Below are 16,648 nucleotides of genomic sequence, written 5' to 3'. Positions count from 1 at the left end.
CACTACCCGTATAAAATTACAGTTTTTTCAAATTAACAACTGCGATATATTGTCAACGAATGTTGTTCATATTCGAATTACCATCGCAACAATACAGAAACAATCATTGAAAATAGCCTATTCGAAGATTTCGACGTTGCGTTATTTAATCGAGTTTTGTACACCGTGCAGAATTAAGAAATCTGCCAAAACACCGAATTGTATTTTGTAATCCGCACGCGGTATTCCGGCGATCCGATCAATATTTTATCGCGCGTCGTCGTGTAAACATCGAATGTCTCTGGAATCCCCTTATTCGTGGTAAAACCGTGTTTCATGTTTCTGAATCACGCATCGAATAATTCGCGCGAATTCGTCCAAGCTCGAGTTCACGCGAATGAAAATAATTACGAAACAACTAAAGTACATTTCTGCGTGCGGGTAGATCCCTCAACGGGAAACGCGCCCGAATAGAAAGAGAAATGTTACGGAACGCGCCGGGGCACGAACGTAGAATATATTTATTTATCCAGGTAACGCCATTAACCGCGGCACAGCAGTCTGCGCGGTCCGTCGAAATATTACATTTCCTGATGAAAAAATCTTCGGCGCGGCCGGCGTACTGATGCATTTTTTAATTGAAATAATTACCGCGACCGCGGCACACACGGCGGGCTTTGACTTGAAAGCCGCGAGAACCCGACACGCGGTAATATTATATTAATACCAAAAGGTTGAAAGCGGACTACGTGCCGCCGTGTCCCGTTCTGCGGAACACAGCAGAAAAAAAACGAAAAGTTTGTCCGCGCGCTAAACATTCTGGAATATTCGTCGATTGAATATCGTCGAATTACAGCCGCCGGTGTATTAAACCGGCCGCACCGGGACAGATCTTGTTTGATAAAATGCGTCGCGTTAGCACAGACGCGATCGGTTCGTCAAATAACGCGAAATCGGAGCGCCGCGGTATCCATCGGCTAAATAAAATACACGGTATTCCGTTCCGTCGCGCGAACGCGTCGGCTGTTTTTTGCGTGCGCGAAATTATTTCACGATAAAGCCGAAGTTGTCTCTGCCAGCCGAACCCGTTCCCATCGAGAACGTGAAAGAAACCGGACGCGCACCCCTCCACGCTAAACATTTTCCGAATTCAACGCACGGGAGCACACGCCGTCGTCCCGCTTGCTCCTTTGGGAAATGCGCGAACGAAATCGGAATTTGCAATATATTCCTCTACGGCTAAGAATCGAACGGGAAATCTCCGGGAAGATGCTCTCCCGCTGCGCGAAAGTCAAACATTTTCGGAATCGGCTGCTCTAGATTTCCGTTTCGCCGATGATGCGGTTTTGAAGTCTGAATATTCGGGGAATTTTCTGAGATTGCCTATCAGCCACGCGAATCTAGTTGTGCTCGGGCACGAAGTTATATTTTAAATAAAATGCACGGTGATATTGGTTTGGAGACAATTACTCTATGCGGTTATTTGGAATAAAATATAAAATTACTTTTCGTTGGAAATAATGATCGGAAATGAAATGGAAATGAAATGAAAATAATATACAAAATGATGATGACTCTGCTTAAATAATTGTGCGTGAAGTATTAAGCGACATTTCGAATAAAATATAAAATGACTTTTCATTGGAAGTAATGACTTTATTTAAATAATCACGCGTCAAGTATTGAGTAGCGTTTGAAATAAAATGTAAAACGATATCACGTTGGAAATGTTGACTCTATTTAAATAATTATTCGTCGAGCGTTAAGTAACATTTTAAATAGAATATAAAAAATTATATCACGTTGGAAATAATGTCTCTAACTAAATGGAATTTTAAAGTTTGCAAAAAAGGGTCAATATAACAAGGTATAGCCATTGTCGCAAGGGCTTAATTTACAAGGTGACAATGGGAGATATTTTGTCGATTCAGAAAATAACTTCTTAACTTTTCTGTTAATTTTTTATTTTTGTGTATCGAGACTACTGATACATTACTGGCGATTTATTCAACCGTTCGTATAATTACGAATTGTACTCCATTAATTAAGAAATGCTAGCTTGCTTTTTACGAGGTTCATTAAAAATTGTACAATTTTTGGAATGTTTCACTAATTATGTAAAACTAATCCTACTAATGAGCACCATGACTAAACTCGGGCACAAAGCACTCTATCGTGCAGAAAATTAGATAACTGTGGATGCGCCAAAAGGGCGAATTTACATGAAAACGTGGTGGGCGGTAAAGCTGAAATTAAATGTTTTCACCGCTTGCTTGTAATTTTTTTAAATTATGTCTGCTCATCACCCACCGTTCATTACCCTCGACAGATGCATTTTACGCAATTTACGAATTTTACGTAAAATTAATTTAAAAACTGGAAACTTGTAGCGTACCATATATTCTAAATGTATCAAGAAGCATAATTTTGTTAACTTTGATTAACTTTTGCTAAAACACTCCTTAAACCTCCTCGTTCATCTTTGCTGTATTATTTCGTTATTACGTTATGTAAAAGATCGCGCATGAATTAGCCGCCAGAAACTCCCAAGAAATTTGTTATAATTTTTTGTCCAGTTCAGTTACAAACTATCACGAATAGAAAAATTTTTGATAACTGGCTTTCAGGCATCTTTAGCGAAGAAAGTCCAGGAGTGTTTAATTTGATTGAATCCGTATCCGCAATAAATGCAAATATCAGTTTTATTTTGTTAGTATAATAATTCATATAAAGTGTATGTAGTAAATGATAGTAAATGATAAACTAACACATCACAAAATATTATTTTATTCGATTTTAACCCTTCCGGTTCAATTGACTCAACCACCATGTATTCCTAACAATATTTCAGGAATTTTGAATAAAGCTGTAAAAATATATCTCTATCAATAAATCATCAATAACAATTAATCGCTGTGATAGATATTACTAAGAAGCGGTTTATTCAACAAATAATTTAGGTTCTTCTCATCAATTAATGGTAATTTAGGAATCCAAAATTTTGTCCCTAGCGCTCGTTAACATTAAATTCACTAATTTCTTAATGCACGATTATCCAGATTGCAAAGATACATTTATAAATTATTTATTCGACACACGTGTCACTTGCGGCAAATATCACAATAATTCTAATTAAAAATCAGAACAAATGTCTTATTGTTACTTTAATAAACTATAATAATATTATTATAGTATATATTATATACTATATTATATATTATTATAGTATATATTGTATATTATATACTATAATAATATTATTATAGTTTATTAAAGTAACAATAAGACATGATATAAAACAGCTGATTTTAATGCTCCGTAAATCTAGTGTTAATTCAACGCATCGTACGACGCCAGGAAAAATGTACATTTTCATAAATCCGTAGTCCGGTGATCGGTGGTCGAACACCCTCTCGGAGGGGATGGCAATCGCCCCCCTCGGCAAACCCCGTGCCATAAAGCGGCGAATCGTTCCATCAATGGCGGTTCCAGGATATTTGAAACACGCACACAAACACGCACAGACAGGTTTCGGTTGCCGGTTCCGTCGCTCTCCAAGCGGATCCGGAGCGGAATGTGAGCGGAGTTCGAGCGCGTGTCGCTTGGAATACGATGTACCCGAACTCCAGAATAGGGGGCAGGGAACGCAGCGCGGCGTCGCGACTCGAGCTTAATGATGTACCGACCAGAGTGACGAAAGGGGGTGAGCAGAGGGGCGAGAGCGTGGCGCGAAATGAGAGCCCGGCAGCCGTTGATATGCATTATGGAACGCTGTATCGTTATTGTTTCCCATTCGTTTTACCGCCCTACGCGGCGTCCTCGACCTGTCGCCGGCGTCGCCGAGCTTCCATCAAAAGAACTGTCCTCTCTGTGATTATGGGCTCTAGGCGAGTGCAGTTTTAGGCGACTGCAGCCCGCGCGGAACTTATCTTGCTGCTGGGATTGCGCTGGAACCGCCTGGTGGATCGCCAGCTTTTCGAGATAGCGAGAACGACTGATGATTTGTGTGTTAGACTGGCGGAGTTTTGTTAGGAATGTTGCTACATTTAGTCGTTCTTTAGTCGGATTAGTTATGAGATAAACGGGAGCCCGGTTAGTAGACCGCGGATTTTATGCATTCGTGATAAAATTAACTGTGCGAGGTGACAAAGGAGTTAGTAAAATTGAGGAATGTGCTCACATTTTGTCCAATTTATTGAAATTATTCAAAGAAGAAATACGTGTTCATTTATCTTCTGAATTCTGTAATTGTATCGTGGTACTTCTATTTTGCAAGAACATCTGCATTCTACTGATTAGTGTGAGGTATATAAGTGTTTGATTAGCATGAGGTAGATAGAAGTCTGATTAATATGAGATCGATAAAAGTCTGATTAATATGAGGTGGACAGACGTCTGAGGTGGATACAGGTAGATAGTAGTCTGAGTAGAATGAGGTACATAGAAATCTGATTACTATGAGATAGATAAAAATCTGATTACTATAAGGTAGATAAGGATAGATAAAGAGATAAGGTAGATAAGGTAGATAAAGATTATTATGAGGTGGGTAGACGTCTGAGGTAGATACAGGTAGATAGCAGTCTGAGTAGAATGAGATACATAGAAATCTGATTATTATGAGATAGATAACAATCTGATTACTATAAGGTAGATAAGGTAGATAAAGAGATAAGGTAGATAAGGTAGATAAAGATTATTATGAGGTGGGTAGACGTAGATACAGGTAGATAGCAGTCTGAGTAGAATGAGGTACATAGAAATCTGATTACTATGAGATAGATAACAATCTGATTACTATAAGGTAGATAAGGTAGATAAAGAGATAAGGTAGATAAGGTAGATAAAGATTATTATGAGGTGGGTAGACGTAGATACAGGTAGATAGCAGTCTGAGTAGAATGAGGTACATAGAAATCTGATTACTATGAGATAGATAACAATCTGATTACTATAAGGTAGATAAGGTAGATAAAGAGATAAGGTAGATAAGGTAGATAAAGATTATTATGAGGTGGGTAGACGTAGATACAGGTAGATAGCAGTCTGAGTAGAATGAGGTACATAGAAATCTGATTACTATGAGATAGATAACAATCTGATTACTATAAGGTAGATAAGGTAGATAAAGGGATAAGGTAGATAAGGTAGATAAAGATTATTATGAGGTGGGTAGACGTAGATACAGGTAGATAGCAGTCTGAGTAGAATGAGGTACATAGAAATCTGATTACTATGAGATAAATAACAATCTGATTACTATAAGGTAGATAAGGTAGATAAAGAGATAAGGTAGATAAGGTAGATAAAGATTATTATGAGGTGGGTAGAAGTCTGATTATTATGACGCACGTAGAAGTCTGATTACTATGAGATAGACAACAGTCTGATTAGTATGAGCTGGATAGACGTCTGATTAGTATGAGATACATAGAAGTCTGATTAGCAATTAGAATGCGGATCTTTATGCAAAATACAAATCTATGTATATCTCTCATAAATAACAGCAGCCACTTAAGAATCCTTCCTTATTTGTAATAATTATACCAAGTCAAAAACAATACACCCATGCTCTTCAATCCTTTCAATGTTTCTTTTGTTTTAAACTGCAGCCATTTAGTTCTATTACATGTAAGTGCATAAAATCCGCAATCTAGTTATAAGAATTCATTGTATTCAAAATTGTCATAAAAATTTGTCGTTTCTCAAGAAAACGTTAATACAAATACAAAGTGCGTTTATTGTTTTGTAAAATCTGTAGATTGAGAAAGGATTCAACCGTTCCCAAATGCTTATCGACTTCATCGTTCACAAAACTGTCACATTACTTAAATCAGAGCATTTGTCATTTTATTAATACTCTTCTTCTCTCTGTCACGTTTCTGTAGCTCCACAAATGTTAACTAACCAAGCAAAATGTTTAAATATCTACAAATATCGTTTAACTGTTTCAATTATACATGATAATACGACGACTGGTGTTACCGAAAAACCTGGTAAAAAATGATCCATTTGAGACTTCGTTCTACATAAAAATGTCTCTTACAATCAAATGCTACATTTTACACGCTTCTAAGTAGAATCGGTAGTTCATAGCCAGACACATTACCACGTTCCGTGCCACGTGTACCATCGATGGTACACGCTTGCATGTTTACTTAGTGAACTGAACAAATTGTTTACAAGAAATTTAGAACCGAAGAATCAATTTCCACCGCAAGAATGGGCGTTGATAAGTTTTTGTTACGTTGTTATGTGTACGAGAATTAATAATTGCACGTAATACATCAAGTTTTAGTAAAATATCAAAGTGTGAAGATTCGAGTAAAAAAAGCTCGGCACGGAACGCGTGTTAACCAACTTCTACTCACTTTCCTCGAAAACAAGCCTCCGACCGTGCAAACAGTGTTCTCCATAATTCGAATCGAATCACCGTCTCTCCAACAGCTACCATCGCTCGTCAACCACCCCGTACACCATGGTCCCCTTTCTATACGACCTTGAAAACCGGTCGAATCGAATACCATCCCCCGCGCTGAAAGTTAAATTCGCAATAAACCAAGATTACGAGAAGAACGGCATTGCGGATCGGTTGAAGGATGAGGGTGCGAGCGCGTAGCGCAAATGCGGCAATGCACCGGCGCGATAATTATGTGACAGAGTTATAGCTGTCGCTGTCGGTAGCCATTTTATTGCCTAACTACGAGGTCGGCTACCTCGGTCGCCTCGTCGACCGCACACCGTCGTATTTCTTCGTTGCCGAAAACGCGACGTTGCGGTTCAAACTACAGACCGACGGGAATACAGAATTTCGAAGGTGTGTCTCCGCGTGTCTATGTGTGTCCTATGTGTGTCCTACGTGTTCCCGTGTGCGGCACGGTATCGTCGCCGAGGTCCGCGAACTGCCGGGAAGCCGTTTCGCTCTTGTATTCCCTGAACCATATCATTATGGCCGCGTCGTAGACACCGCCTGTTTGTACGGCAAGAGATTCGGAGTAAGTTATGCGCGATTTTCCACGATCCACGGTGCCCGATGGGGAGCCGTTCCCGTCGGCGAAACGGCCACGCGACAGCTCGTTCGAAGATTGAATAGAGAGCTTCGGGTTCGTTCGCTTCTTTTCAGTGTCACGTAACCGTTACGTAGCCGTGCGAACCAGATGAAAACCCAGTTTTGTGGGCTGCTCGTCGGCTACGGGGATACTACTCTCGGGCGCTTTCACGTTCGCCGGTAAGAAAACCACGGTGGGAAGCGTTCAGGAGCAATCGTTGTCAGCTGTTCATTTGCCGGCGAGATTACGCGAATCGTGTTACATTAGAAATCGTAACGCGGTGGCCCACGAGAGTCTGCTCACCGATCGAAATTCAATTCGAACCTGCGATCGTTTCCGCGAACTTGGCCTTTCGCGGTTGGAGAATTTTCTGGGAGAACTTGTCGAAATCTTGAACGTGTTTGTTCGAAACATTGGAAATAGAAAGAAATGAAAAGATTGCATTGATAGGGACAGTGTAAAATGATAGAACAGTGGAACATTGGAAGCAAAGTTCGATGATGGATTGTATCGATACGAACAATATGAAATGATAGAACATTGAAATCTGGGAAATAAAATTCGGTATATATATAACGGATTATATTGATACAGACTGGGGAAATACATCCGATAAATAGAATCTGGGAAAGAACATTTGAGAAAAGAGCGTATTGATACAGACAGTATAAGATGACAGAACATTGGTATGTGGGAAATAAAATTTGATAAAAGATTGTACTGATGCAAAAAAAGTATAAAACGATAGAACATTGGTATCTGGGAAATAAAATCCGATAACAGATTCTATTGATACAGACAATATAAAATGATAGAATATTGGCATCTGGAAAATAAAATTCGATAACGGATTGTATTGGTACAAACAATATAAAATGATAGAACATTGAAATCTAGGAAATAAAATTTTGGTAACGAACTGTACTGATACAGACTAGGAAAATATATTTGATAAATAGAATCTGGGAAAGAACATTTGATAAAAGAGCGTATTAGACAGCATAAGATGACAGAACATTGGCATCTGGAAAATAAAATTCGATAACGGATTGTATTGGTACAAACAATATAAAATGATAGAACATTGGAACATTGGGAATAAAATCTAGAGAATAGTATTTGATAAAAGATGGTATTGATACAGAAAATGTATGATGATAAAACATTGGAATATTGGAAATAAAATTTGATAAAACACTACTGACGTTATAGAACTTATGAAACAAAAACGATTAACTTTGAAATATATGAGAATTTAGAGAACGGTCAATGTCAAAACATTGACTCGAATTTTTGTTTTGTGAAATAAATTGCTTTCGTTTGATCAAGTTTCTGTCAATGAGTGAAATCTCTTCGAATTTTATAATTCGTCTGTTTATAATTTATTTCTTCGTTGCTTACAGAAAGGTAGCACAGCTGTTTCATTAAATTGTACAGTGGTTTTCTCTTGTCTATAATTCTGAACACTTTTCTCTAGCTTCATTTAGTTATTTTAATTTTTATCAGGTTATTATTCATGCTAATAAATTTTGAATGATCGCAATATTTTTCTCTGTTCTATTATAGATCATAGTAAGTCTGATTTATATTTTGCAAGCCGAAGAATGCAATGATGTGAAATTGTAATGTGAAATTTTCGTCAGGGCGCCAATTCAATATATTGCACGCTAAGAGGATAATTTCATTGGTTCATTAATGAGATCAAACGATTAAAATACATTTCTCATGCGTGGGATGATCATTAAGTAAATTATTTTAGTTATGCGGGATATTTTTGGTAATTCGACAGTCCACGTGTTAAGCGCAGGATTATGGGGGCGAAAATAGAGGTGGCTAGATGGGAGAGCCTGCGAGAATGGCGATGCACCGCGATATGTACGTGTTTACTATAGCGACGCAGAGACGAAGTATATTACAGGCTATTTCTCTTCAGAGTGTTTCGAAAGTTTTTTGTGGAAGCAGGAAGCTCGCCCTATTAATAGTGGCAAGCAAAAACATAGGGACTAACTAGCTATATCTAAAATTAAGAAAATATTCGAAGAAGAGGAAAAATAGATAATCCGGTGAATAAACTTAATGACCTAATGATCCTAATGACTTGAGCTGCATTTTCTTAAGATGATCGTGTTATTTAATTCGTTGAATTATTTCATCCAAAACGAGCTGTTTTATTACCAAGTTTGTGCATCCTTGAACGCATCTCTAGAATTTTTTTATAGTTATAACATTTTTAAAAATGGTATAAGATTCGGTGAAAAATATGTCGAACGATCAACAAAAGAGCACTTATAATGATTTCAAATAATTGAAACCCGCGAATGTAGGAACGCAGTCTTTAGATAAAAATCAACGACGAATTTAACTTTTTTAAAAAATGAAAATTTACTCTAACATGTGAAATAAAATTTCAAATTGCAACGTGTAAACTTCTTTTGATTATGAGGTTAAAAACAACAAAACAGAACATTACACACAAATTACAAAAATGATATTTGCAAGACACTATAATGTATACAGTGGAACTACTTTATAAAACTAAATGTGAAATGAGATATTCTCATTTATTGCACAAATCATCCTACATCGTCATATACGTACATTCGCTCCTTACAATTAACTTAAACAACTTGTTTCGAACTTTCGAATTACTTTCCTCTCGAAATATATCTCCATATATCGTTCAATTAACTACTACCTATCCCTTTCCGGAAATCAATCATGGGTTCCCCGGCATTCTTCCTCCATCGGCTCACCTGAATATATCCGAACGATCAATCATGCCATTAATGGGTTAACGAAGAACGAACTTCTCCGATTCGTCTTCGTCAAATCAGAAACGAGCGCAATGAAGATATCATTTCCGAAAAAAGAGAACGAAAGAATCTCCCCGAGATCACTTCTCGCCGAAATCCAATCGAAGGCTCGTCCGGCAGACGGGAACAATGGGAGAAAGATAACGGTCCAGGACAGTTTGTGACGGCACGTAATCACCGCACAATAATCTCTGGGAAACAATCATTTCTGGTCAAAATTCGATTTTTCAACTTTTATATTTGACTTAATATTTCAATCTCGTATAACTCTGTGTTTAAATGCCGCGCGTTATAAAGGCAAAAATATTAAATTGAGATTAAAACGAGTTGTTCGAATTACACCTTGCAAAATATCAAAATGTAAGTTCTTATTATGTTTTAATGCATATAAGCGCTAACGTTTCAACTGTTTATACGTCTAAAAAATATTTTTTAGTTCACATAAAGAGAATGTTAGATTTTTAACAATTTAAATATTAACAAGTCTTATAAATGAATGTTTAATGTACGATTTCTTTTTACATGAAAGCTTCGACTGTCGTGAATAAATTTTAGATACAGTCTCTTGCGGTTTTTAATTATGCGCGTATTTTTAAAAACTGATCATGATTTTTCAGAGATTCCCAATGATCTGGCAAACAAATGCTTCCAACAAAAGTCGATCAGTATTCATCGTTCTACAAATTAGCATGCAAAAATTTGCAAAACGAAATCGTTTTTTGTAAAAAATTCTGGTCACCACGATTTCTTAAATGTTAATGAATATTTCTAACTTGATAATATTCTAACTAGTTTCGCGATGAATTTTTTATACTTCCTTATCCTCCTTATCCTTCATTATCCTTCCTTATATTACACTATAACCATAAAAATCTTGAAACAATACTAAAATAATTTAAGCCACGGAAGGCGAACGACTGTGCACTGGAAGAAGGACGCAAAGGGTAGCCGTTGAACGGCAGCGTTCCGCCGATCATTAATTGCCTGTTTTTTACCGCGAGATCGCGGCCAACAATGTTGATCTCTGATTAAACGGTCCGCGATCAAAGCGGAGGGGCCCGGCGACGGCGTCGGACGTGTCTGTCGCAAGCAGGCTGCCTCGTCCAACCGGGTCTGGTTTTATCGAGTGTCGCCGACGGAAGTCTCGAATAGTTCTACATTGTTGGACGTTAATTAGAGCGAGATTGTAAATTCCACGGATACCTGTTATATTGCTCCCTAATGGCGACTACCCGTCGCGTCGGCCGCGTAAAAAGCCTCGGATAGTCTTAGACGTAATGCTGCTAAGTCGGCTGCAAGCTATAAATTAAAGGCTTCACATTATTCGAACGCGTGTTCGAGGAGCTAGGAAATAAGTGTCCATCATTCGTCGCACGTTAATGCTGGAACTATGAAGCACTAAACTGCTTTATGTCGACTCTATGAAATTAACCAATTAGCTGTGGCGCCTCTTTTTCATCGCGAGAATCAAGCGATGACGAATATACTCGTCAAACGCAGAGCAAATTTCGCTGTCAAAATATTGGATCAACAAAACGATTTTATTTTATAAAATTGACAATTTTATTGCTAATATTTACTTATTCGCTTAGCATTTAGTGTAGAGTGGTATTCAGAAAAGTAAGGAACGATACGTAATGGCACTTTGCACGTCGAACATCAATATCGTGATTCTTTTTTAATCTTGTTTTTATAACAAAGTAAACACCTTCGCGTAGATTAGCCTAAAAATATTCTAGACATCTTGAAATTTGAGAATATGTTTTTGTTTTCACTAAAATATTACAATTTAAGTAGCCAATGGTCGCTACTTTTTACGCTCGACGAGTATACTCGTCGTGACACAAAATATTGCCACTTCTCCATGACGAGTATACTCGTCAAACACAGTTAATTAGTTAATAAGACTGGATTTACTCCGATCTTGTGCGGTAATTGTAATTAGATACAGGAGCTTTTAATAATATAATTAATGTATATTATAATATAGTTAGGCTTTCCCAAAGGTTAAACTGTTTTATCAGTATTTTCAGATCATTGTTATTCTCCATTAAGCTGTATTTTTGATTACTAATGCTAGAAAATTAAGTGGCAGTGCTAATGATTTCTATCAATCATGCGTTCTCTTGAATCGTGCCTGTTAATCTTACGTGATTTTTACTAACTAAGAATTAATGAAACTAACGATTGTTAAAACCTCTGAGAATTTGTTACAAAATCGTTTATTTTTCATTTGTGACTGATGTAACAAACGCAAACATGTTTAAAACTGTAGAAATTGTTAGGAATTCGTGCTAGATGAACTCATCGTAAACGAAGATTTTTAAAGTGCTAAGTACATTTTAATCAGACAACTAGATTATCTATCAAAGAATTAAACAATGGGAAAAATAAACGATATTTTGTTATGTACATAATCGAGTTACATATTTGATCCTTCTGCAATAAAATATACAGTCCTAACGTCATCACTAAATTGCGAATTTCATGCGTTTATAACGAAAGTAAATAAATGTGTACAATAAATAATAAAGTGCAACGATGAGTATCTAGTTAATTACTGGAACAATTTTTATCTTGCATAAAGATCCGCGGTCTACTTGTCGCTATGGACCTTTCTAATTTTTACAATAAAAAAATCATTTCGAATTATACGATTCGCATGTTTCATCAGAAGTCCTAGCAAAATAGGAAAATAAGCCAGTGTTAAAGAGCGAGGGTTAAAAATCCGCGGGCGTCAGAGAAATACGCAATTCCCAACTTTCCTGTTGTCATGATTACTATGAAAAATTGGAGCTTTTCCCGGCGAGGAACAGAGCCCGAAGAAACGTGTCTCGCGAACGTTTTTCCCTCCCGCCGCGTGTTTCGAACGGGAACGAACGAACGAACGGGATGAAAAAGCACGGGGATGAAAGAAAAGTGAAACTGCAGTTGGCAACGACATTTAATCTTCGATCACGGGAGCCAAGGAACCTGAAAGCGCGAGCGGATCGATACTCGGGTAGGTCGCGGACAAAGCGGGCCCACGTGAATCAGCCTGTTTCGTTCCTCTTTCCTCTTCGGTAATTAGTTAGTTAGTTACCTGTGCAGGTATCGTTCGGGTTAATGTTTCGTTAAGAGGGGGAGGGTAACGGCGGATCGATTGTTGAGGGCTTTAATTGTGTTCCGAGCTAAAAGCGTTCGCCGCGACCCCGGCAGAAAGAAGTTTTTCTGATGGAACCTGCGGTTACACAGGGGGAATCGATGTAAATCTGATTTAAAAAACAATTTTGTCGACGGCCCGATTGAAGTCCAGAAAACTGTGCTGGTGGTGGTGTGGGCTAGCGTAGAAGCAACAAAATGGAGGAATATTTTTTCATAAAATCGACGGTGATACTATCGAAAATGGTCACTGAACTGCGGATATTATACGTTTATGACAAAAATGAACAAAAAAGAACATGTAGGAACACAATTTTCTTTTCACTTTATTCACATTCATATAGAAAGAATATACATTTTTATTTCATTTCTGTTGCTTTTAATAGAGTCGGACGATTTTTATTCTGCACAAAGATCTGCAGTTATTACTAGAAAAATCATACACTGGAAAGTCGTCTAACTTTATTTCAAGCAACAGAAATGAAACAGAAATGTATTTCTTCTTTTATCAATTTTAATAACATCGATTGCACGAAACAGTAGTCGAATAGAAAATGATTTCTTCTGTTAATAATTTCAGTAAATTGTTAAAAATGATCCAGTCGCATTAATCTAATGTTTCTTCTGTTATGTGTTACACCTACTCATTGTTGCTATAAATTTATAAAACCTGCCGAGAAGTGCACATATTCGAATTAGATTCTATTCAATTTCTAGATTAAAGTAGTTTTGAAAAAGGTTGGATTTTACACTCGACTATATATTTATTTATTGTACTTATTTATTATACTTATTTATTATATTATTTATACTTATTTGTGCTACTCGGTTCTTGACAATTAATTTAAGTTCTTCGCATGGTTTATCAAGATCTAATAGAAAAACTAACGCATCTGGAAGCAGTATCTTAAAAAATATCTAGCATTTTGACGAATAAAATTATAAACGATCCGAAGCATACTTACTTATATTTTGCTTATAAAATATCTTAAAAAATATCTAGCATTTTGACGAATAAAATTCTAAACGATTCCAAGCATACTCACTTGTATTTTGCTTATAAAGATCCACCGTTCGAATGTTTAACTATGGATTTTCTACGTTTCCATCAGGAACGGTTCAATCGTTCAGGGATATTGGTTGCAAAAAAGATGAGATTACGTAAGAGTGAAAGACCGAATTTTATAGTCGATCGAGGCAGCGGAACGGGCATCGAATTTTGGATTAAGAGGGCGAGCGGGAAATGGGAAGACGGTAACAAAGGATGTAAATGGAAATTAGGTGCGATGTAAGAATGGCGGGGTTTGGTGGTAACTGCGGAGCAGAAACAACTCCGGTGGATTCTGCGTAACTGTTTCTCGCGTCCGTGTAACCCGGAATGGGAGAACACCGACCGAAACACCGAAGAAATCGAATTTTCTTACGGGGGAACAGATATTACTTCCGAAACGAAGTCCCACGCGAAACACCTGATCGATACTTCGCCGCAGTAACGATTTCGTAATTACTTTCCAGTAATGCGCATCGGTCCGCATTTCTGATTCCATCAGTTGTTTTCACTAGCAAATTAAATGGCAAAATGGTGTGCTTAACCATAATTATAATAAACAGAATTGTTGTAAATATTAAGTAGCGAGAAATAATAAATTTATTAACGAAAACAATTCAATCGATTTATGCAAGTCACATGTTAATTAAACCTCGTTGATACTTTTCACGAACAATTTAAGTGATGAAATAATTTTTCGGGCACCGGATAGCATTATTGCAAAATAAATTATCGCGAATATTAAATAATTGAAAATAATCGCAGTTATCGATATTATCGATCGCCGTCGATCGCGCGATCGTCGATCGTCAAAGTCATTGGGGGGGGGGGGGGAGGTGCCCTTCGTGCTCGCTCGGCTGAATGTCAAAGCTCAATCAGTCGGGACTTGACTAATGGTGGAATCAGACGTGTTTCAAGACAGCTCTTCCAATAATGTCGATCGTCAAAGTCGTTGGGGGGTGGGGGGGGGGTGTACCCTTCGTGCTCGCTCGGCTGAATGTCAAAGCTCAATCAATCGGGACTTGACTAATGGTGGAATCAGACGTGTTTCAAGACAGCTCTTCCAATAATGTCGATCGTCAAAGTCGTTGGGGGGGTGGGGGGGGGGTGTACCCTTCGTGCTCGCTCGGCTGAATGTCAAAGCTCAATCAGTCGGGACTTGACTAATGGTGGAATCAGACGTGTTTCAAGACAGCTCTTCCAATAATGTCGATCGTCAAAGTCATTGGGGGGGGGGTGGGGGGGGTGTACCCTTCGAGCTCGCTCGGCTGAATGTCAAAGCTCAATCAGTCGGGACTTGACTAATGGTGGAATCAGACGTGTTTCAAGACAGCTCTTCGAATAATGTCGATCGTCAAAGTCGTTGGGGGGGTGGGGGGAGGGGTGTACCCTTCGTGCTCGCTCGGCTGAATGTCAAAGCTCAATCAGTCGGGACTTGACTAATGGTGGAATCAGACGTGTTTCAAGACAGCTCTTCGAATAATGTCGATCGTCAAAGTCATTGGGGGGGGGGGGGTGTACCCTTCGTGCTCGCTCGGCTGAATGTCAAAGCTCAATCAGTCGGGACTTGACTAATGGTGGAATCAGACGTGTTTCAAGACAGCTCTTCCAATAATGTCGATCGTCAAAGTCGTTGGGGGGTGGGGGGGGGGTGTACCCTTCGTGCTCGCTCGGCTGAATGTCAAAGCTCAATCAATCGGGACTTGACTAATGGTGGAATCAGACGTGTTTCAAGACAGCTCTTCCAATAATGTCGATCGTCAAAGTCGTTGGGGGGGTGGGGGGGGGGTGTACCCTTCGTGCTCGCTCGGCTGAATGTCAAAGCTCAATCAGTCGGGACTTGACTAATGGTGGAATCAGACGTGTTTCAAGACAGCTCTTCCAATAATGTCGATCGTCAAAGTCATTGGGGGGGGGGGTGGGGGGGGTGTACCCTTCGAGCTCGCTCGGCTGAATGTCAAAGCTCAATCAGTCGGGACTTGACTAATGGTGGAATCAGACGTGTTTCAAGACAGCTCTTCGAATAATGTCGATCGTCAAAGTCGTTGGGGGGGTGGGGGGAGGGGTGTACCCTTCGTGCTCGCTCGGCTGAATGTCAAAGCTCAATCAGTCGGGACTTGACTAATGGTGGAATCAGACGTGTTTCAAGACAGCTCTTCGAATAATGTCGATCGTCAAAGTCATTGGGGGGGGGGGGGGGTGTACCCTTCGTGCTCGCTCGGCTGAATGTCAAAGCTCAATCAGTCGGGACTTGACTAATGGTGGAATCAGACGTGTTTCAAGACAGCTCTTCGAATAATGTCGATCGTCAAAGTCATTGGGGGGGAGGGGGGGTGTACCCTTCGTGCTCGCTCGGCTGAATGTCAAAGCTCAATCAGTCGGGACTTGACTAATGGTGGAATCAGACGTGTTTCAAGACAGCTCTTCGAATAATGTCGATCGTCAAAGTCATTGGAGGGGGGGGGGTGTACCCTTCGTGCTCGCTCGGCTGAATGTCAAAGCTCAATCAGTCGGGACTTGACTAATGGTGGAATCAGACGTGTTTCAAGACAGCTCTTCCAATAATGTCGATCGTCAAAGTCATTGGGGGGGTGGGGGGGGGGTGTACCCTTCGAGCT

The sequence above is a fragment of the Megalopta genalis genome, chromosome 5, assembly GCF_051020955.1.
Source record: "Megalopta genalis isolate 19385.01 chromosome 5, iyMegGena1_principal, whole genome shotgun sequence".
Classification (NCBI taxonomy): domain Eukaryota; kingdom Metazoa; phylum Arthropoda; class Insecta; order Hymenoptera; family Halictidae; genus Megalopta; species Megalopta genalis.
This window is presented reverse-complemented; position numbering follows the sequence as displayed.